The sequence below is a fragment of the Heptranchias perlo genome, chromosome 2 (genome assembly GCF_035084215.1).
Source record: "Heptranchias perlo isolate sHepPer1 chromosome 2, sHepPer1.hap1, whole genome shotgun sequence".
Taxonomy (NCBI): domain Eukaryota; kingdom Metazoa; phylum Chordata; class Chondrichthyes; order Hexanchiformes; family Hexanchidae; genus Heptranchias; species Heptranchias perlo.
In genome coordinates, this window is record NC_090326.1 from 13,740,193 (window position 1) to 13,764,288 (window position 24,096).

The 24,096-nt window shown below is 43.6% G+C and overlaps 1 long non-coding RNA gene across 1 annotated transcript; it reads right to left on the bottom strand.

Annotated features, from left to right (window-relative positions):
• Positions 1–36: 36 nt before the first annotated feature.
• On the bottom strand, positions 37–22,744 carry LOC137332981 (uncharacterized). The gene is made up of 3 exons (XR_010965773.1): positions 22,662–22,744; positions 1,394–1,546; positions 37–1,262 (listed from the first exon to the last, which is right to left on the bottom strand). It is a non-coding gene; the product is annotated as an uncharacterized lncRNA (long non-coding RNA).
• Positions 22,745–24,096: the final 1,352 nt, after the last annotated feature.

The window sequence follows — 24,096 nt, forward strand, 5'->3', positions numbered from 1 at the left end:
AATTCAGTCAAATTATTACTTCCAGGTATCCATTTATCCTTAAGGAGACTGCAGTTAAATCTAATATTTCCTCCAATTGACAAACTACAGGAGTTAATCAGGATATTTTGCAAAAAGTGGCCATCAATCCAGTTTTTCATATTTGGATGAAGTTATTTCCCTCTTCACGCTCCGTGCAAATGTTCCATGAAAGCGTCTTCTTCCATTAAAAACAAAGGCTGCAAGTGGTGCATGAAGGGAATTTATTACCCTCAGACTCTCACTGGGAAAGATTTATGAAAGTATTTTTGCTTCCATACATTGTGTTCTGCTACACATCACCAAGTCCAAGAGTGCTACACTTAGTTTCGTTGGAGGGTGACCAAACATGCCCAGTGAGAAGGTACTTGGGAGCTTTTGGAAGCATGATCCTACTGTGATATAACAGACTGTTTAAACAGGTGGAATACTTTAGGACCATGGTGACAGCACCTGCAGGTTTACTCTCTACAAGCATGTATTACCATTCAGAGACTTCCCACTTGCATGTACCCTCCCAAACATTATTGAGCTACTGGATTTTAAAAAAGGGGAAGCTTTTGCTTTAGACACAGTAAATGGTAAGAGATTCTCTTCTGTGGTAAGTATTTGAGAAGCATAGCATACACATTGACTAGTGCCTTTATGATTCATGTGGGCCACTTTCTGAAAAAGATCATATGAGCAAGGCAATTTAGCCTGTTTATTAAAAAAAAGTGAGGTACATATAATTTCAGGCAACAACAGCATAAGTCCTTCAATTATTTTTTATAAATTGCTTTTTGATGCAGGCTTTTTTTGAAACAAGAGTGTATTTTCCCAGCTTTATTTTTGCTGAAGTTTATCCCCATTTCTCACACATGGTTCCATTCACAAGAACAAGCCAAAGTGGTTTATATTCTAGTTCTTTCTTTGCTTTATCTCTCCACTGATCAACAAAAATATACCTCCAGTACTCAGCCCATCCTTCAGTCACAGTATCAGGGATTGGATCAGGCACATGCGTAAACTCCCATTTACTATTCTTGGGCTACAAAACTCTGAATCAGCCCATATTTGATATGATGCAACTTGAAGATTGTCTGTAACTGAAGTGGTTGTAACATTTGATCAGCCGATTCATGATGCAACAGTGAAAATTTCCATTTGTGAATACATTAAAGTGGCAATAACTGCACAGTGACTGTTGCTTTAAGACGAATCAAGCTTTTTTCTGCAGTTCCACTATGGCAGCCTGGATCCTGCTGTAGGCACACAAGATTGAGTTGAAAAAAAATTGCAGAAGACTGGTTCATGGACCCACATTTCAAGATCAGTGTTCACTCACTTGTCAAGCTAACTAGTACAGCAATTTCAAAAATATTTACATCATTACCTTTTCTCTGGTGTGTGGTTCTGAGCTTGAAGTGTCCTAGAGCCCTGTTGATAAATGGGTCTTTTTTTAAAAAAAGGCAATTCCCATCCAGTAATATGGTTAAACTTGCAGGTTTACCAGGGTGGAAAGTTAAATAATGTCACCAGGTGAGATCTGAAAAAAAAACCATGAAAAGATTATTTTTTTAAAATTTAAAACATTGTAACAGTTTACACTGCAGCAGACAGAGGCCACCATCTGGAGCAAGTCTTCCAGGATTCAAGGCCTGAGAGGGTGCAGGAGATTTACTAGAGTGGTACTGGGGATGACGGACTTCAGTTATATGGAGAGACTAGAGAAGCTGGGATTGTTCTCCTTAGAGCAGAGAAGGTTATGGGGCAATTTAATAGGTGTCAAAAATTATAGGGGACTTTGATCATTTCTCCCCATCTACCCTTTACACTGGCAGGAGGGTTGGTAACCAAGGAAACAGGTTTAACATAAAAGAACCAAGGGGGAAGAAAAGACATTTTAAAAAATATTAAACACAGCAAGTTATGATTATCTGGAATGCACTGCCTGAAAAAGGGTGATGGAAGCAGATTCAATACTAACTTCCAAAGGGTAATTGGGTATATACTTGAAAAAGAAAAAATTTGCAGGGCTATGAAGAGCAGGGGATAGCTTTTTCAAAGAATGGCACAGGCACAATGCTGTATGATCCTAAGAATCAAGTCCTTTCTTAAAATTCCTCCTCTCAAGGGAATATTGGCCCATCACAGTGCAGCAACCAATTTTATTAGATGCTCCAGAGCAGTTGTCCATCCTGGAGACATTCTGCCCTCAGATTTTATTTTTTTTAATGTATATAAAAAATATACATAATCACCATTATTTCAGGGCAAATGGAAGAGGTTGGAATTGCTCTACCATTTGCCCTGCTTGTTTGAAAGCTGTGCATGAAGGACAACTTGCCGGCTGAACGAATGGGCCAGCAGGACCTTGCCCCACTGGAAAAAAAAAATTTAGTGCCAGATTTTAATTGTTGTTGGACATTTATAAAAAATTTCCTTTTTCTGTGTCTCAATTCAATATTTCTTACCCTCTCTATTTTGCTTTCTCTGGCTGATTGACATTGAACTAATTGTTGTAGCTTTCATTTCCTGATTGCCTGTGTGGCTTGTCAAGGGTGCTTTGAGCTGATTGATGGGAGAAGGGCGCGAGAGATCCCTTCCCCGCTCACAGAAGCCTGGGTAAGAACGTTGCACTTTTTGCATCTCACTATTGAGGCAGGTTGCTGCCCAAAAGCCCACATTGTTTTAAACTCGCCAACAAACTAACAGCAGGCGATGTTCATTCATCGCTCAGTGCAACTTCTGGGCCAATGAAATTCACAATGACATCCTAAAAACTGGGAGGTGCAAGCACTGCTCGTTTGAGTGATGATCAATAGATGAAGAGCAGGGACCAGGCCACATTGTAAAAATCATGTATCGTCAAAAGGCCTGGGCTTGTTATGCAGCTGCAGTGCCAGAGGAAAGGTGAGCAGGCATACCAGCTTGCTAGAGATGCCCCCTGACCCCAGCCGGTTTTTGGTCAGTGTCATTAGCACAACAGAGGCAAAGGGCCCAGCCTCCATCAGGGAGTTGAATGGGAAACACAGCTGCAGAGTCTGCTGCAGCAGCAGAGACTGCCAGTATGCTGGCCACCAATCATTTTTAATAAGAGAATCTTCTCCCTTACTAGACACAGGCTGTGCAAGACTATACTGAAAATTGCACATTAAAGTGGCCAGCAGTAAAATTTCCTGGTCACATTGAGTGTATTTGTACATTGCTCAGGTCAACATCTCACTGCATGGATTGGTTTAGAGGGAATACTGATGGCACAAACATATTATGCCTTAGGGAGTCAAATCAAATGCACTTATTTCTGGGTTTCACCCATTTCCTTCCTGTCCACCAATTTTACAATTTGCATCCTCATTTTCAGATCCCTCCATGGCCTTCTCCCTCCCCATATCTAACTTCCTCCAGCCCTACATTTCTCAGAATGCTGCATTCCTCTCTAACCTCTTGTGCATCCCCCACCATTGGCAGCTGTGCCTTCAGCCATCTAGGCCCCAAGCTCCAATTCCTTCCCTAAACCTCTCCACTCCTTTAAAGACCCTCCTTAAAACCCACCTCATGTCTCATTTGGCTCGATGCCAATTTTTGTCCTATTATGCTCCTGTAAAGCACTGTGGGATGTTTTACTATGTTAAAGATACAATATAAATGCAAGTAGTTGTTGATATTGAATAAGTTCTGGGTCAAACATTCATGAAGTGAAACCAGTAAATCCTGCATCAAACTATCATTATTCCTCCCACTGTCAAACTACCTTACTCCAGTGAAAAACAATTTTAAACAAAAAAAAATTGTACTAGAAGGATTTTTCGAACTCCAATCCAACCACACCAGTAGAATAAGTGAAATTGCAAAGTCTTATGCTTTTTCCTTACAAGGACAACTTTCATAGTTGCATGCCTGCAACTTTCAGGGTCCTGTGTATGCTGTCAGTGTACATACATACACACACACACACAAACACACAATTACATTACTGCACTCAGTATAACAAACAAACAGTTTAGATGTGAACCAGGCTCTAGCAACACAATCACATTCAATGCATGCTGCTGGGAGATATTACAATGAGAAGGTTGATAAGGATTTTTTTTTTTTTATAAAAAGTGCAGTAATAAGTTCAACATTTTCCTAACTGAGATGGTACTTGAGCATTGAGAGAAAAAAATCTTTTACCCCTTTCCCAGGCAATTGGAGAACCGTTGCAGACTCTGCGAACTCCAGACAACTCATTTTTGTTTTAGAAACATGAGTTTCCATGATGCCTACAGGTAGTCCCGGACCAGTAGTGCAGTTTGACGTTTATTGAAGTCCCATTGTAGCCCAAAAATGTTAGTTGTTTACCCATCTCTGTAATAAGTTTACAGAAGCAAAATATTACATGATTGACTAGATTAAAACACTGCATGTGTTAGATACTGAGATTGGGGCATTAGATATGTTTGAGTACTATTTGATAAAAAAGGAGGCATAGTAAATAATTCTGTGAATCAAAGGACGATGTCAAGGTGGTACATTTTGGTTAAAAATATAGAAGTATTAATTATACTTTGAGGGAAAGGTGGTTGATGTGGAAGAGCAGAGGGATCTGAGGGTTCAGGTTCACAAGACATTAAAAGCAGCACCTCAAGTGGATAAGGTATTTTTAAATAGTAATGGATTCCTGGGTATTATGGCAAGGGGCATAGAATATAAAAGTTGAGATGTAAAGAATCTGTATAAAACTTCAGTTAGAGTATCATGAGCAGTTTCAGCTCCACACTATAGGAAGGATGTTGTTGAATTGGAGGATTCAGCACAGATTAATTAAGATGCTGCCTGGTATGAGGAAATAGAAATAATGACTTGAAAAACTGGGGCTCTTTTCTTTAGAGCAGATATTAAATAGAGGTGTTTAAAATGATGGATGGAAATAGACTGTTTCCAGTGATTGAGGGTCTAGAACAAGGAGACAGATAAAAGATTAAGTGCAAGATATTTAGGACAGTAGGAGAATTTTTATTTAATATGCCTTTTAAAAAACAGGGTCATAAGCCTATAGAATGCACTAATGAAGTTAGTGATTGAAGCACAGACCATGTCCACACTCAATAGGTTAGACAGATGGTTAAAGGAAAGGGGGATAAAGGGGTTTGGGAATAGGGCTGGCACATGAAGTTAGGACTATTGCTCACATGGAGAATGAACACCAAATGATTGGCCCAAACAGCCCATTCTGTGTTGTAATTTCACCACTAATGAACCTGTAAAGATTATAGTAACCTCTCCAGGTATTTACTTTTTTTTTTTTTTTGCAGTGTTTACCTAGAATACAAGTACTAGTTATTTCCCCCCCCCACCCCACCTCAGTTATTTATATGGTAAAAGATTTTCTCAAGTGGCTCATGATATTTTCTTTTTGCTTTAACTGTTGGTATCTCCCTACTCGGGAGGCCTTTCTCCCTTTGGTGGGATTTTCATTCCAGTCACTAGCACCTGAACAAGCGGTCATTCACGATAGTCTGGGACTGACTGCAGTCACAATATCCAAAGATCATTCCCTGGCCTCAATGCAAATAAGTTCCATTCAGAAATCCTCATCCCAAACAGTTTAAGCTCTGAATTTGTGTTTAACAATTGCAACTGTGTAAAACTGCCCATCTACAGGAAACTTTGTGCAGGCATCACCAAAATTAAATGACTAATTCTACAGGCAGATTTAATGATTTTACATATCCAGAGTTGCACAATGTCCTGTTTGAAGTTTTATTTTGAGCCTACATACTGAACTGCACAAAGGAAACATCTGAAAAGTGTGCAGTAATGTTAATGGCTTGTTCAATTGGTTTTGCAGCAGCTGATTAGATAAATAACCAATTACAGAAAAACACACTAACCATCCCTTCACAAGTGTTCAAAATTGTAATCCACACCTTTATCACTCCTGGATTGATATTTTAGGCAGCCTCCCAACCTTGACAAATGACAATTCTCAGCATGCGACAACCCACAACTGCACAAAGTCCTGCATTTCCATTATCTCCTTCCTCCAAGCACCACTGGCTCATCTTCCAGTCCCTCCAAGACCTTGGCAATCCCCTCTAGCTTCAGACCCCTGGGAAGGGTGTAGGTGTCCCAACCATTACACCACAGCCCTCAAATTTAGTCTTACAACATCCCTTCTTGCAAAATCTCTTCCCAACTGGTCTTTTCACTGCCCACCCAAAATTTCTGCCTCCTCTCCCCAGTGCCCTTCCTCCTCCCTAACCTTGCCCAGGATCCCACTACCTGTAAAATGCCTCGAGATATCGCCCTACAAGTAAGGAGCACAATATGTACTGACAGCATCCTGCATCTAGCTTTGTAAAGACGTTTATTGCACATGTTTATCAATAAGGTTACACAGCCTTTGAATAAGAAATATAACTGCTTCATAGTAGAAACTATCCAGGGGTGTTTGCTAGTGCTGTTGGGGAAGGTTTAAACTAGAGTGGCAGGGGGGTGGGAACCTTAGCGGGGAGTCAGAAGGGAGTAAAGTTGAGAGCAAGAGAGGGGAAGACCCAGGGGAAATCTACAATACAAATAGTACAAACAGTTGTTCAAGAACAAGTGAAAGGGAAAAGCGTAGAGCAGCAGAAAGTGTACTTTAGACACTACAGATAAAGTGAAAACTAGAAGGCGTAAGGCGATTATCCCAGCATCAAAGCTGAAGGTCAGGCTAGGGAGTGTGGCCCAACCAAGAGTTCTATATACAAATGCATGGAGTGTAAGGAATAAATTAAATGAACTACAGGTTCAAATTCAAATTGGCAGGTATGACATGATAGCTATTACTGAGACATGGCTGCAGGATGGTCAGGATTGGGAACTAAATATACCAGGTTATAAGGTCTACAGGAGAGATAGGGAAAATGGAAGAGGGGGAGGAGTAGCCTTAGTGATTAGAGATAAAATCAATTCAATGATAAAAAGGAGGATATAACGAGAGGTAAGCAGCCAACAGAGACCTTATGGGTTGAATGGAGAAATAGGAAAGGATCTAAGACTATAGTGGGAGTTGTATATCGGACCCCTGGCAGCAGCTCTGAAGTTAGATTGTATAAATGCAGAGATTAGACAAGCGTGTAACAAAGGCATAGTGGTCTTAATGGGGGACTTTAACCTTCACATAGATTAGGGAAAGCAGACTAGCAACTGTCAAAGGTAGTGAATTTCTTGTGTGTCCGGGATAGTTTTCTACAGCAGTATGTCCTAGAGGCAACAAGGGGGCAAGCCATACTAGATTTAGTAATGAGTAATGAACCAGATTTAGTTAACAGCTTAACTGTGCATGAACATCTATCCAATAGCGATCATAACATGATCGAGTTCAATATAGTGTTTGAAAAGGGAAAAAAGTGAATCAGCTGCTAAGATTCTAGACTTGGGTAAGGCTGTCTTCAATGGGATGAGACAGACGGTCCACAGTAAACTGGGCAAATTTGTTAGTGGGTAAAACGACTGATGATCAGTGGGAAATGTTTAAAGAAACATTTAACAAGATACAGAACCAGTTTATACCCAAGGGGCAAGAACTCTACTTGCCAAAAAAAGCCATGGACAACTAAATAGGTAAGGGACAGTATAAGACATAAGGAAAGGGCATGCAAAAAGGCAAAAAATGGCACAGATCCTGGTGAATGGGAAAGATACAAAGATCAACAAAGGGTCACAAAACAGATAGTAAGAGCTACAAAAAGTATAAAAAGAAACTTGCAACAGATATCAAAACCAATACGAAGAACTTTTAGTTATATTAGGAAAGAGGGTGGTCAGGAGCAGTGTTGGCCCCTTAAAAACTGAAAGTGGGGATATGGTCATTGACAATGGGGAAATGGCAGACATGTTGAATAATTACTGTGTCAGTATTTACAGTAGAAAAAAAGGATAGCATGCCAGAAATCCCAAGAAAACTAATATTGAATCGGGGACAGGGACTCGATAAAATTAACATAAGTAAAGCAACAGTAATGAAGAAAATAATAGCACTAAAGAGTGACAAATCCCCAGGACCAGATGGTTTCCATCCCAGGGTTTTAAAGGAAGTAGGTGAGCACATTGTGGATGCCCTAACTATAATCTCTAGATTGGAAAATTGCACATGTCACTCTACTTTTTAAGAAAGGAGAGAGGGGGGGAAAACCAAGGAATTATAGACCAGTTAGCCCAACATCTGTTGTGGGGAAATTGCTGGAGTCTATAATTAAGGACAGGGTGACTGAACACAGAATTTTCAGTTAATCAGAGAGCCAGCATGGATTTGTGAAAGGTAGGTCGTGCCCGACAAACCTGATTGAATTTCTTGAAGAGGTGACTAAAGTAGTGGACAGGGGAATGTCAATGGATGTTATTTATATGGACTTCCAGAAGGCATTTGATAAGGTCCCACATAAGAGACCGTTAGCTAAGATAGAAGCCCATGGAATCAAGGGAAAAGTACGGACTTGGTTAGGAAGTTGGCTGAGCAAAAGGCGACAGAGAGTAGGGATAATGGGAAGGTATTCACATTGGCAGGATGTGACTAGTGGAGTCCCGCAGGGATCTGTCTTGGGGCCTCAATTATTCACAATATTTATTAACGACTTAGATGAAGGCATAGAAAGTCTCATATCTAAGTTTGCCGATGACACAAAGATTGGTGGCATTGTAAGCAGTGTAGATGAAAACATAAAATTACAAAGGGATATTGATAGATTAGGTGAATGGGCAAAACTGTGGCAAATGGAATTCAATGTTGACAAATGTGAGGTCATCCACTTTGGATCAAAAAAAGGGTGAACAGGGTACTTTCTAAATGGTAAAAAGTTAAAAACAGTGGATGTCCAAAGGGACTTGGGGTTCAGGTACATGGATCATTGAAGTGTCATGAACAGGTGCAGAAAATAATCAATAAGGCTAATAGAATGCTGGCCTTTATATCTAGAGGACTAGAGTACAAGGGGGCAGAAGTTATGCTACAGCTATACAAAACCCTGGTTAGACCGCACCTGGAGTACTGTGAGCAGTTCTGGGCAGCGCACCTTTGGAAGGACATATTGGCCTTGGAGGGAGTGCAGCGTAGGTTTACTAGAATGATACCCGGACTTCAAGGGTTAAGTTACGAGGAGAGATTACACAAATTGGGGTTGTATTCTCTGGAGTTTCGAAGATTAAGGGGTGATCGGATTGAAGTTTAAAAGATATTAAGGGGAACGGATAGGGTGGATAGAGAGAAACTATTTCCGCTGGTTGGGGATTCGAGTAGGGGGCACAGTCTAAAAATTAGAGCCAGACCTTTCAGGAGCGAGATTAGAAAACATTTCTACACACAAAGGGTGGTAGAAGTTTGGAACTCTCTTCCGCAAACAGCAATTGATACTAGCTCAATTGCTAAATTTAAATCTGAGATAAATAGCTTTTTGGCAACCAAAGGTATTAAGGGATATGGGCCAAAGGTAGGTATATGGAGCTAGATCACAGATCAGCCATGATCTTATCAAATGGCGGAGCAGGCACGAGGGCCTACTCCTGTTCTTATGTTCCCTATGAAACAAACTTTCTGCCATACAACCGTGCAATTAGTTGAGAAGATCAAAGAATCACACTGAGCACGTTTCCAGTTTAAGACAGTGCTTATTTGTGGACTTTTAAAATTGCAATTAAAAAAATTGTCAGGTTGCCTGCTGTTAATTATAGGTTTTTGCACAATTTTATAAGCCATTTAATTATTTTTTTAATAGCTGATATAACAGTAGTTACCAGCTAACAAACAATCTGTTAACAGTTTGGAAATTATTAGCTTTAAAGCTCACTATAGGCAAATAAAATTATAATCATGTCATACACCAACTGCCTTGTATAAACAATGAAAAAAACTAAAACATTCATAGTTTGTGAAAAAAAAAGGACTCAAAGCTCCACACACATCCTGGTGTGATATGACCTTAATGTAAGAGACTGTACATCACACTAGTGATGAAGAACAGTGGAACATCCAGCCAGTTTCAGCAGTTGTACAAATGTACAACTCAGACCCCATATAGCCTTATGCCTAAACAATAGACAAGTGAAGTTGTTAAAACAAAAAAAAACCAGAACATGCTCGAAATACTCAGCAAGTTAGGCAGCATCCGTGGAGAAAGAAACAGTGAACGTTTCAGGTCGATGACCCTTCTTCAGAACCGGAAGAAGTTGAAGATTGAACAGTTTTTAAAGCAAGTACAGAGCCAGGGGAGGTTTTTGGTGGTGGGAAAAAAAAAGGTCTGATAGGTGGAGAGCACGAGTGATTAAATGACAAAAAGGATGATGGTGCAAGGCAAGGAGGGTGGTAATGGGACAAGTAAAAAAGGTGGGTCTAGAGGAGCTATAAATGGCAACATCAGAACCATTACCAGCACCTGCTGTCTGAAAAAAAGCAAATGGGAGCAGTGGTTATGATCTGAAGTTATTGAAATCAATGTTGAGTCCAGAAGGTTGTAAAGTGCCTAATCGAAAGATGAGGTGCTGTTCCTTGATAATCATTGGATGAGTTTAAAAGGCCGAAGAGAGAGGTAAGAGTGGGAATGGAACAGGGAATTAAAATGGCAAGCGACTGGAAGCTCAGGGTTGTGCTTGCAGACCGAGCAGAGGTGTTCAGCAAAGCGATCACCCAATTCGCGTTTGGTCTCCCTATTGTAAAGGGGAATGCATAGTGAGCAGTGAATACAGTATATTAAATTGAAAGAAGTGCAAGTAAATTTCTGTTTCACCTGGAAGGAGTGTTTGGGGCCCTGGACGGTGGGGAGGGAGGAGGTCAAAGGGCAGGTGTTGTATCTCCTGCACTCACACAGGACGGTGCTGTGGGGAGGAGAACGGGTGTCGGAAGAGTGGACCAGGGTGTCAGAGGGAGCGGTCCCTTCGGAATGCTGAAAGGGGAGGGGAAGAGGTGTTTGGTGGTGGGATCGCACTGGAGGATGATATGTTTAATGTGGAAGTTGGTGGGGTGGAAGGTGAGAACAAAGGGGGGACCTCATCATGGTTCTGGGAGGGAGAGGGAAGAACTGCAGGAAGTGGGATGGACATGGTCAAGTGCCCTGTCAACCATAGTTGAGGATAAAAAGGAAAAAAACAGAAGCACTGGTGTTGAAGATGGCAGAGTCAGAAAAGATGTGATCGAGAGAGAAAGGAATAGAGTCCTTACAGAAAGCGGGGTGGGAGGAAGTGTAATTAAGGTAGCTGTGGGAGTTGATGGGCTTATAATAGATATTGGTTGACAGCCTATCCCCAGAAATGGAGAGAGAAGTTGAGGAAGGGAAGAGTCTGAGATGGACCATGTGAAGGTGAAGGAAAGGTGGAAATTGGAAGCAAAGTTGATGAAATTTTCCAGTTTGGGGCAAGAGCAGGAAACAGCACTGATATAGTCAATGTACCGGGGGAAAAAAAGGGAGGGGATCCAAGTAAGACAGGAACAAAGAATGTTTCACGTATCCCACAAAAAGGCAGGCACAGCTAGGACCCATGCAACACTTTTGATTTGGGGGAACATGAGCGGAGTCAAAGGAGAAGTTGTTCAGCGTAAGAACAAGTTCAGCCAGGCAGAAGAGGATGGTGACTGGCTGGGCCTCCATTCAAGGAAAAAGCACGCTGTTCTGGTGAGGGATGGGGGTGCAGAGGGACTGGACGTCAATGGTGAAAAGTAGATGGGGAACTGGAAACAATTAAAGTGGCAGAGGGAATCGGAAGAATCATGGATGTAGGTTGGAAGTGACTGGACAAGTGGAGAGAGCCAAGATAGGAAGAAATAAGCAAGAACAGGCTGAAACAATGAGTAGTCTTATTTGAGAATCCTGGGAAGGAGATAGAATCAGGCTGTATGGGGTTGGAGGCTGTGAAGGGAAGGCCTCCAGAGGAGGTCGTCACTGACTGTGTGGGAAACTATAGCTTGATGTTGGGCAGTGCGGTTATGGTCCAGGGGAGGTAGGAGGTGGTGTCGGTGAGTTGGCGTTCAGCCTCCGCAAGGTAGAGGTCTGTTCGCCCAACAGAGTCGCCCTTGTCAGCAGGTTTAATGACAACGTTAGGGTTGGAGCAGAGATGACAGGATGCTGCAGAGGGAGGTAGGTTAGAGTGAGTGAGGAGAGTGGAAAAATTGAGATGGCCAATGCCACATCAGCAGATCGCAATGAAGAGATCAAGAGAGCACAAGAGGCCAGAGGGAGGGGTCTAGGTGGAACGAGAATTCAGAAGATGGGAGAAAAGGTCCGCTGTGTGGGGAGAAGACTCTTGGCCAAAGTGGGCACGGAGGCGAAGCCAACGGAAGAAGAGCCCAGCATCGTGTCGAGCTCAAAATTCATTGAGGTGGGAGCATAAGGGGATGAAGCTGAGGCCTGATTGTTTGGGGTCAGAGGGGAAGGTGAAAACACAACAAAGGATGGTATTGGAGGGAATGGGGGGGGTGGTCAGGGGAAAGAGAAGGCTCAGGAGGGGCATTGGTATTTAAGAGTTGTTGAAGCTTGTGGTCCTTGACACCTGAAAAAAAAAGTTTTATTAAAAAGTGATGGATGAGGCAAAGGATGAATTGGAACTGCGGACCAGGGCAACTCAAAGTAGTGAGTCAGTGCTGCTGAAGAGAGGTTGAGAGCATGACTGCGGCAGCGCATGGCGTTGAGTGTGGATCTCAGGAAGCGGCGAGAGTAGCGGGGTCGAGGAATGCTGGATATCATGGAGATATATGTAATCATAGGTGGATCTGAAACATGAAGGGTGGAATTAGTCGGAGCTGGAGACAGTTGCTGAGGAAAGAGATGTGGCTGTGAAAGCAAGTTTTAGTAGAAAACTGATCAAACACGATAAGGGAAACAGAAAGCAATGAAGGTGGTTAAAATTTAACATGGCAATAAATTACGAACAAAAATGCAATAAATCCAGAGGCCTACATTCCTTGTTGTGTGGAACAAGAGGAATACAAGAGTGGTGGTGTTTAAAACAATACACTGCCACTTGGGATTGGCCCCTTGTGACGCATCAACATTCCAGAATTGTGGAGGAATATAGCCTTCAGCCTGGAGTTTAGAAGTTTAATTTGTTTGGTTACTAGCTCTCAGTTGAGGCATTGTGAAGATTGTGCATGCTGAGGAATACAAGGTCAGGTTACTTTGTAGCATTGTCCAACAATCATTTTCTTTTGCCATGACATTCACCAGCTCTCATACAGGGAGTGGCTTTGAATACAACATGTGCAAATGTATTTTTCTCCTTTCATCATACAATACTTGCTACACACTAAAAGGCCATAATCAGTCATAAAATGACATCTTCTGTGACTGCGCCCATGGTGCATTATCACTCCTCATCTGCCTTTGACACGTTGACCACACCCATTCTCCTTCATTGTCCAGCTGGGTAGGACTGCCTTCGCCTGGTTCCACTCTTACCCAGCCAGAGAATCTCCTGCAATGACTTCTCTTCCCACTCCATTACCTCTGGATACTTATCTATCCTTGTCCCCCTCCTTTTCCTCATACATGCTTCCCCTTAGCAGAATCATCTGAAGGCACAAAGTCAGATTCCACATGCAAGCTGACGATACCCAGCTTTTTCTCACACCAGCTCTCTTGACCCCCCCCCCCCCCCCTCCACTGATTTGTCACACTGCTTGTCCAACATCCACTCCTGATGAGCAGCAATTTCATCCAATGGATGACTTTGGGCTTTCCAAACATTGGAAAGCCCAAAGCCATTGCCTTCGGTTCCCAACCGCCACAAACACCGTTCATTAACCACTGATTCCATCCCCCTCCCTGGCCATTGTCTCAGGCTGAACCAGACTGGTCGCAACCTTGGCATTCTATTCGACCCTGAGCTGAGCTACCAACCCCATTTCCTCGCCCCATCATAAAAATTGCCTACTTCCACCTCCAGCATATTGCTGGTCTTTGCCTCGGTTTCGCCAGCAGATGAACTCTCATACATTCCTTAATTATTTCCACACTCAACTATTCCAGTGCTCTCCTGACCAGCCTGCCACCCTTCATACACTTCAGCTCATCCAAAACTCTGCTGTTGATATCCTAACTTGCACCAAGTCCAGTTTACCCATCACCTGTGCTTGCTGACCTACATTGGCTTCTGGTCTATGAACGCCTTGATTTTAAAATTCTCATCCTTGTCGTCAAATCCCTCTATGGCCTCACTTCTCCCCTCCCCATCTCTAACCTCCTCCAGCCCTACACCCTCTGAGGAAGTGCTGAGGCAGAGTGTTAGACACTTCCACATGAGTGGTTGAGTGACAAAGGAGAGGGTACAGGCACTAGGATACTGATTGATGAGGGAATGCAAATGTAAAGACAGGCTTGAAAAATTGGGGCTGTTATTGTTAGAACAGAAGAGAGTATGGGGTGATTGGAGAGGTGTTTAAAATTAAGAAAGAATGGGACAGGATAGATAGGAACAGACTATTTCTAATGATTGAGGGTCTAGAACAAAGGAACATAGGTATATTAAATTAAGCAGTCTGGACAAAGAGCAGGAGAAACTTTAAAAGAGGGTTGTGAGGCTCTTGAATGTACTACCAGAGTTAGTGATTGAAGCAGAGACTGTCAAAAATTTAAGACTGGGTTAGAGAGGCAGTTAAAGGAAAGGGGAATAAAGGGATATGGGAACAGAATGGACACATGGGATTAGGACACTGCTCATTGAGGATAAACACCAACATGGACTGTTTTGGTGTTTAATGCCTATATAATTCTATCCAAATGCTCATTCATAGCAATCCATTGACACTGCAGTCCTCCTTTCCAAATGGGTATAGCAGTTTACCAGGACTGCAAACCTCAAGATTTTAAAGTGGAAACTGATTACAGCAATCTAGGGTTTTATAGTCACTGCGCCTATCTACACAGACAAAATTAGGACTACAGAAAAGTGCCTTGCTACAATCATTATCTAGTTATGGTCTAAATAGTGTAGAAAGCCTTCAGAGTGCGCCACCTCTTGTTTAATTTGACAAATTGCAGCCACACACACAATCTACACTTGTATTTATATGGTCCCTTATGTCAAGGCATCTCCGTGCTTCACTCAAATGAAATGCGATGATTTGTTTAAACCAATGCAACACCCAATTTTGGTCCAACACCCCAGTGACAGGAATGACCACTTTACACCAAGCAAAGTGATCAAAGACTGCTCACATTAAAAATATAAAACAAATGTTTAAACAGGCTTGGAAATATTGTAGTTAAAGATACATTACTATTTGAGACCCCCTTTTCTAAAAGAATACAGGCAATGCTTTCAGCTGCAGCAGGGGTAAATCAGATCGGCTGCCCATTATACACCTCGCCCAATTTGAGAATTCGATACTGCCCATTTGGCAGCCTGCCAACATTGAAAGTTCTGCCCTATTTCTCTGTATTCCAGAAAATTTTCTACTAGAGATGCAAGTTAGTTTTGTACCTCCGGTAGGAGGCCTATTATGTTACTATAATACACCCATTGACCAATATTGAGGAACAATCTCCCTCAAGTAACAGATGAGATGAATCACAGGGTGCAAATGCTTCTGTGATTAAAGTATAGCAGAACAAGATTGTTGAAAAGGAGTTTGCTTTAGTGCAGAGAAAAAGTAACAAGTGTCAGCAGTGGCTCAGTTGGTAGCATTCTTGCCTCTGGGTCAGACAGTTGTGGGTTCAAGTCCTACTCCAGAGACCCAAGCACATTATCCAGACTGACATTCCAGTGCATTACTGTCTTTAAACTGAGGCCCTGTCTGCCCTCAGGTGGATCCCATGCCACTATGTGAAAAGCAGGGGAGTTCTCCCTGATATCCTGGCCAACATTTATCCCTCAAGCAACACATAAAAACAGATGTGGGAAAAATTGTGCACAAATTGGCTGCCATGTTTCCTACAATACAATAGTGACAGCCAATGAAGTAGTTTTGAAGTGCTTTGGGATGTCCTGAGGTTGTGAAAGGTGCTATATAAATGCAAGTTCTTTTTTAAAGTTTAATATCATGTCTCAGAAATGCTACATGGTTGCAGATCTAAAAATGACTATTGAAGTCAAATTTGATGAAGTACACTAGTAATATCAAGTTTCATAAATCTTCCAATTTTTTAAAAAATTGGAATTAACAATCATCTCGATCAGCTCTCTAGCCCATTGAGGACAGCAGCTGAGAAAGGAGTCCCATTGATTGTTAATCAATAAACTTTCATACCAACTTTAGTGCTAAAATCATAGCATTTACCACTCGGTCACTCCACTAACTGCAGTGTCATTGTATTTTGACACCCAAAAGGTGCCCAGGGGCAGACCAAAACAGCCATAGCTTCAGTAGTGGGGCTGGAGCTGATGTGACTCAGTGGCATGTTGCTATCTACTGGTAGGCAATTTGACACCACAAGGCTGCTGCTCCTTAGGCACTCCATAGTCCTGTTCACATAAGCTGACCTCACCCAATGATAATCAGCCTGTGTAATGCAATCAAAAAAGGACAAACTAGTCTTCAGATGGAATGTCTTTTCAGGTAAAGTGAATCAAGCCCAGAGACCATTGCCATAATCAGAGGGCCATTAAGAAGCCCAACAAATGTTGGGTTCTCTCTCTCTCTCGGGAGAGAAAACCCCAAGAGCTGACAACTGTGCCTCCCCAGAGACCAGACGAAGTATCTCCCTTTGCTAAATCCTCCAAAAAAGGCCTTCTCTGGAGTACACCAATCAAGGTGGAGGATCTTCAACCAAGACCAAGGGACGAATCAGCAACGTGAAACAGCTGCTGGTCCTTCAATCCACACACCACCATCCTAGAGATGGCTTGGGATGGGTACACACGACCTTCAGACAGGCCACTGAAAGTGAGCATGCCAGAAACACATTAAATGTTGTACAACTGGGCTCAGCACCACCAACCTGCTTATTGTGCAGGCACAAAACCAGCAACCTTCTTTCTGTGCTGCTCCAGGATGTTGTTACAAGAGTTCAGAGGCCCGAGTCCAGCTGTCTTGGCAGCGACATGGCTGCCAATCCAAAGTACCAGTCTTTGGAGGATATTCAGAGCGAAAAGTCCTTCCAAAGCTTAGCAGCTAATACCTCAAGAACAAAAATTACATTTTCACAACATACACCATGATAAAACATCAAACAATATTTGTAGTGATTTTTTTTGTGGTATACCATTCGGCAAGGTGTCACAGATTACCAACATTGTAATATCTGTCTCTGTAACTGTGTGCAGAGAGATGCATAATGGTTTAAATACACAAGTGGATAAAGTTATTTAGTACACATCTGCTCCTTGAAGTTGTTCCCCCCCCACCACGACTTCTGCCTTCATACCTCAAAGTTCACTGATCAGAGGCTTTATCTTTTTTCAAAGGAGGACCCTTATCACAAGAATGCCATTTATACATCAGAGAGAAACTGAAAATAATTGGAATAGAACTCAGGTAAAATTCAGCTGAAGCACTGGGACTGCACCAAGGGAAACACATCATTCTGTGACTGGGATTTGTACTACGCAGTCAGTAATGGGCACTGAAAAATTCTGAACTGACCTCAACATCATTCACACCTCAGAATCAGGAAAATGTTGGGGATGGAAAAGACAAGATTTTTTCATATAAGCCTCTTAAATGGGAAATTGTTCTGCTGCAGATCTCTGACATTACAATATTTGTTCTCCAGAGAAGACTGCAGCAACAACCAGCGTACAGTTGCCCGAATGGCTGCTGCAGACTGAGTGCCTCCTTAGCACTGGGCCATTTCTACTCCCACTTTCCCTTCCTGCTCCTCCCCACAAATGAGTAAGTGGTTGATGCTTTTTTAAAAAAAAAGCATTCTCAGGATGTGGGTGTCACTGGCAAGGCTGGCATTTATTGCCTAGTTGCCCTTGAGAAGGTGGCAGTAAGCCAGCACCTTAAACTGCTGCAGTCTGTGATTGTAGCGTTTTGATACAACGGAGTGTCTTGCTAGACCACTTCAGGAGGGCAGTTAAGAGTCAATCACATTGGTGTGGGACTGGAGTCACATAGGTCTGAGCAGGCAAGGATGGCAGGTTTCCTTCTCAAAAAAAAGGACATTAGTGAACCAGTTGGGTTTATCATGACAATCCAACAGCTTCATGGTCATTTTTACTAAATACCAGCTTTTTATTTCCAGATGTTTTAAACTGAATTCAAATTCTCAAACTGCCATGGTGGGATTTGAACTCATGGGGCGTCATTTTAGCACCTGCTGTTGGGTGCGTTCCTGGCAGGGGGGCTCCGAAAATCGGAGAATCCCAGAGCCCGCCTCGAAACCGCCCACTTCCGGGTTCCCTGCTGACGCGCCGACGTGCGCGCACAGCCCCCGCTGGTGGGAATCCCGCAGGCAATTAAAGCCAGCGGGGTGCCACTTGAAGCTATTTATTTTGCTTGTTCAGGTCATTAACTGACCTGATTAAAGGATTATGTGAGGAGGGGTGGGATTTTAGAGCAAACTGGGACTGTTTCCCCACACTGGGGGAAACACTCCCAGTTGAAATGGACGTGTTGCAGCTGTCAGCCTGTGGCAGCTGCAAAGGTCCATTTGACAGTTGAGGGGGGAGAGACCCTCACTCATTGCAGGAGGCCACTCTGTCACTTTGGACAAAGTTTGGCCTCCACCACCCTCCTCCTGACAATCAAAGTCACCAACCTGCACACTTACCCCGGGGTCCAGAGACATGTACCTACCTTGCGGACCCCCTCAGATTTACATCTTCGGGATGGGGACCGCCGTAGCTGCAGTCATAACCTCCTCGGAGGGCGAACAGGATCACCAGCCTCGCCGGCCACGCCGTCCACCTCTGACACGTGGAGCTCCACAACAGAGTGCTGTGACACATCCACCTGTACAGCAGGAGGGAGGGCAACCGCAGAGAGAGATGCGTCGCAGAGGGCACTACCCTCGCCACAGGGTCTACAGACCGAGGCTCAGCTTCCTGGACCTCTGAGCAGCAGTGCACACGGAGGCTCAGAGTCAGTCGACATGTAGTCATGGATATCTGCAGCCTCCTTCATGCCGAGCTGCTCCCGGCTGGCCCGAGCACCATCTTCTTACCTGTCGCTGTCAAAGTCACCACTGCCTTCAACAACTTCTCCGCATCCTTCCAGGGTGCAACCGGGGACATCGCCGACGTCTCAGTCGTCTGCACAAAAGAGCCCTGCAAATACACCTACACCCACTCTGCAGTGACACAATGGGTGGCATCAGTTGTGGGTCTTCATAGTGATCCACAGGAAAGGGCATTATTGCACAAACCAGACAAGATTCACAAAGACGTGGCAGTAGTGGTGCCAATATAATATGTCATGTGAGTTGGTCAGAAATTCAATAGAAGTAACAACCATGACAAACCCTCAAACACCCTTGTGCATCCCCTTCATGCTCATGACACATTTGCCTTACGCATCCTACTGCACATATGTGATGCATGCCCTGTGGCTGCAGCACAGGTAGTGGCAGGTTGAGTGAGGCTGACTGTGAAAGAGATGCATGAGAGGGTGAGTATGAGATAGAGCCATGAGATTGTATGAGGATTGGGTTGAGTGGTAGTGGCGGGATGAGTACTGGCGAGGTGAGTAGGTGCAGGTAAGATGAGGATGAGGTTTGAGTGGGTATGAGGGGTGATGTGATAGAGTAGTGTTGGCAGTGCAGAAGGAGATGTGGGGTGGGGACGGTGGTGATGTGGCAGACGGAGTGTAGGGGAATGAGTAAGTGTACTCACTTTGGCTGACCTACTTAGGTCATTGGAGCGCCTCCTGCACTGTATGCAGGTGGGCGATATGTTGGTGGTGCAGGTGACCTCCTCTGCCACCTCGAGCCAGGCCTTCTTGGTGGCAGAGGCAGGCCGCTTCCTCTCGCCCGCAGTGGGGGGGGGGGGGGGGGGGGGAATATCTCTATCCTCCCCCTCCTCCTCACCCCATGTATTGATACCTGGAGTGAGGCATCATTAAACCTGGGAGCAGCCTTTCCCCTGGGCTGCTCCATGATGTAATTTTTGCTATTTGTTGCAGCATCTGTCAGTGGAGGACTGCCCCTTTAAATAGATCTCCTCCAGCTGACAGAGCTTACTGCGCATGCGCAGCCCGCCCGACGCGCAGATCAGCAGTGGGGAACCCGGAGGAGCAGGTAAGTGGATCCAATTGGGCTATGATTGGCGTGGGTGGCTGATTTCACCAGGCGCGTTACTCACACGCCCGATAGCCCCCCCCCGCCGAGAACCTGCAGCCCTGGTAACATCGGGCCCATGTTCTCTGAATTATTAGCCCAGTAACATAACTACTACACCGTCATACCACCATAGTGGTTGGTGCTCATTCAGAATAAACTGATACTTGTATTAGTTGCAATATTTAAAACACTGAGTATTCCAAAAACAGGATCCGTTTAAAAGCTAATAACCACAGGGCTAATGGTTAAACTTATGTGCCGCCTGCTTCATTCATCAGACTGCATGTTCCCCTCCAAGTCACACACCATCCCGACTTGGAAATATATCGCCATTCCTTCATTGTCGCTGGGTCAAAATCCTGGAACTCCCTACCCAACAGCACTGTGGGAGAACCGTCACCACACAGCAGGACTTCAGCGGTTCAAGAAGGCAGCTCACCACCACCTTCTCAAGGGCAATTAGGGATGGGCAATAAATGCCGGCCTCGCCAGCAACACCCACATCCCATGAACGAATAAAAAAAACTGTTGCAGCAGTCATTTATATAGTACCAGTCTGAGAAACTAACAGTTTACACTAGATCAAGCTACCAAATCACAGAGTGCACTACAGTATTAGCAGTGCTGTCTCTACAATTACTCAGTTATCCCAAGATCATTCTAAATGTTGCTGCGCTACTTGTAATTACCTAGTAACATCACTAGAGGTCACCGAGCAGCAGCCTCCCACATGCGACACAATCCCATTACTCCAAAACATTAACCTTTTGCTCCTGGTTGTTATTTCCTTCGTCTTAAATTAGTGGCCGTGCTCAAGGGCCTGAATTCAAAGCATCAATCTCTGACAGGCTGCTGGATTGATCTTTCACTGATCAGCTATGAAGTAGGCATGTGTTCCACCTCTGCTATAACAGCTTTTCAGGAGGAATAGCTGTGATCTATGTTTTTAGCAGAAGTGTAAATCATTGGAAACAGATCTATACAGTCAGGGCTTTCACATCTGCTAGTGGAGAAAAAAAAAAGAAAATCTCAAAGATCTGAACAAGCTGACTGCACACACTCAACCATAGAAGCTGAGGGGACCAAAGGGGGCCATTTGGCCCATCAGGTCTGTGCTGGCTCTTTGCTAGAGCAAGCCAAAACTAATCTCACTGCCCCACTCTCTTCCTATAGCACTGTATCTTCCTCTGCTGCCAATATTCTATTAAAAGATGTAATGGTCTCTGCCTCAATCATTCCCTTGTCTATACTCCAACATCCCTCTGCATAAAGAAATTTCTCCTAATTGATGACCCCCTCTTCACTGACTTCCCAATTAGAGAGAAGTCTTTCCACATTAAAAAAACCTCAAGTTAATTCCAGGAGCTCAGTCTCCAATTGGTGCTCTTAAACCAGTTTCTGAAGGGACCCTTTGTCTAGGGTAGGTCAGATTTCTTTCTACTAGAGAGCTGACATATCATCCACTAAAATCAGGTGAAGGCACCAACTCAGACACAAAGGGGGTGATTTTAAACCAAGAACAGGTGGGAGTTGAAAATAGTTGTTTTTTTAGGGTCACAACTGCAAAATTCTCAGACTTTGCATTCCCAGTGGGAAGCCTGTGCTTCCACGGCAAAATTAAGCAGAAATAAAGCCAGGTTGCAGTTGCAACCCAAAAAACTATCTTCAACTCCCACCCATTCTTGGGGGTTTAAAAAAAATCACCCCCAAATCATCCAAAGCCTCACACCCACAGCCAGCCAGTCTCATAAGCCTAGACAGTGAGTATCAGTAGGATATTCAACCAGCAAGGGCATCACAGCCAAGCCCAATTCAATCCTATCCTCACTGGCAGCCACATACACAGGTCCTTGGGTAACATGCAGATGCAGGATCCACAGCAGATTTTCCCCCTCCCAAGTCAAGAAGACCAGTCATCATACCCCAACAACTAACCAGCTGAAATCAACTAGCAGAGCAGAGACTGAACTAGGAACTGTCCTAGTCTGTTTGCCTTATTACCCCTGGACAGCACATTTACCCTCCTCTTGACCAGAACATTTAACTACAGAGACACAAACTTTTTTTAACAAAGTTAGTTGCATTTGGAAGTGCACACAGTTTAATAGCAATATTGGAGCAGAATACACAGCTAGCTCCCTCTCTATCTCTCCTCTTCCACATTAGCTTCTTCCATAGAACAGCACAGGTTAACTTGTCAAAGCAGTTAGGAGTCACAGGTCCTTCCTTCCCCATCCTTTTCAGTTCATTTTTTTTTAATATAAAGTTAGTCCTTATTAAATTTATTTTATTACAAGACACCAAACAAGTCTCATCTCAAATCACTACCTTCCAGAATGATCTACAGTCACCAGATCAAAAGAGGCTAATAGGAACAAGAAGGTAGCTCATCAATAGTAAAAGGACAGAAACCTGCAAAGGCCAAATATCACCAAGCACCCATTTAACAAAAGTCAAAGAATTCTGATTGATTCTAGCATTTGCTTAACTTACCCTCACAGCCCAACACACATACAGAATCTTCTCTTGCGTCAAGTCCAGATACACACAGGTGTCTCCATTTAAGGAACTGATCATCATTGCACAGAGCAATTACCTCATTTGGGTTTTATAAATCTTCCCTGCTCCTCATTATGAAATCTTAATTGAAATTCATTCAATCAGACAAACCGACTAAAGCTAACCCATTAAAAGGCTGAGTGGAAGATTCCTAGTAACTCGATTTTTAAAAAATATATATCAACCTCCCATGAGTCTTCCCCAGTTACTTTGTCTGAGATACTTAAAGTCATGTGTCCTTCACTATACTATTCATTAATATATAATATATTACATATTCCAGTATAGTTTACCCAACTCCACTGGGTTGCCCAAGTATCATTAACCCAAAATAAAAGAAATCTAACAAAAGTGCCCCTGAGGGGTACAACCAATAAACACCCAAATCATACAAAAGACAAAGGAAACGCAGCAAATTAAATCATAATATTATTGGCAGTGACTACAATGCCCTCCAGTCCCTGCAGTGTCCATCGGTCGCGGAAGGCCTCAAGCATCCAGGGCCACCCGGGCATAGAGAAAGCCATGGACAGAGGCAGGCAGCTGGAGTGACCGCCCCCACGGGCCCTGTCCAACCTGGACCCGTGGCCAGGCCCAAGAGCAGACCCATGAGGTGGTCCTCCGACTTGCCCACCCCCACCTGCCAGAGATCAGGAGCGTGGGACTGAAGTGCAGCTAAAGGTTGAGGACCAGCCCTTTCAAATAGTGGAATAGGGGCTGCAATCTCTCACACTCCATGCATATATGGAAAACGGACTCATCCAGGCCACAAAAAGTACATGATGTGGAGATGCCGGTGATGGACTAGGGTGGACAAATGTAAGGAGTCTTACAACACCAGGTTATAGTCCAACAGTTTTATTTGAAATCACAAGCTTTCGGAGGCTTCCTCCTTTGTCAGGTGAGTGTGGGATTCCATAAAAGTACAGCATATATAGTCAGAGAACAATGCCTGGTGATTACAGATAATCTTTCCAACTGCCCGTTATCAAAGCAATCAAAGGACTTGAATGGTGTTCAGACAGGGAAACATTACATACAAGACTACCGAATACACAAACGGTCACAACACAAAGACAGAGAGAGAGACACACACACACATCCGAAAGGCAGAGAAAGAGTTAGAATAACCCGTTGTATTAAAAACAGATAACTTTTTTTCGCTGGTGGGGTTACATGTAGCGTGACATGAACCCAAGATCCCGGTTGAGGCCGTCCTCATGGGTGCGGAACTTGGCTATCAATTTCTGCTCGACTCCTTACAAAAAGTACAGGCGGCCTTGGAAAGTGATTTAAAAATCTATTTGTTGTGACCGCTCCACGCAACACTCTCCACCCCCAGTTCCCCAATGGTGCAGGGGAGGACTTA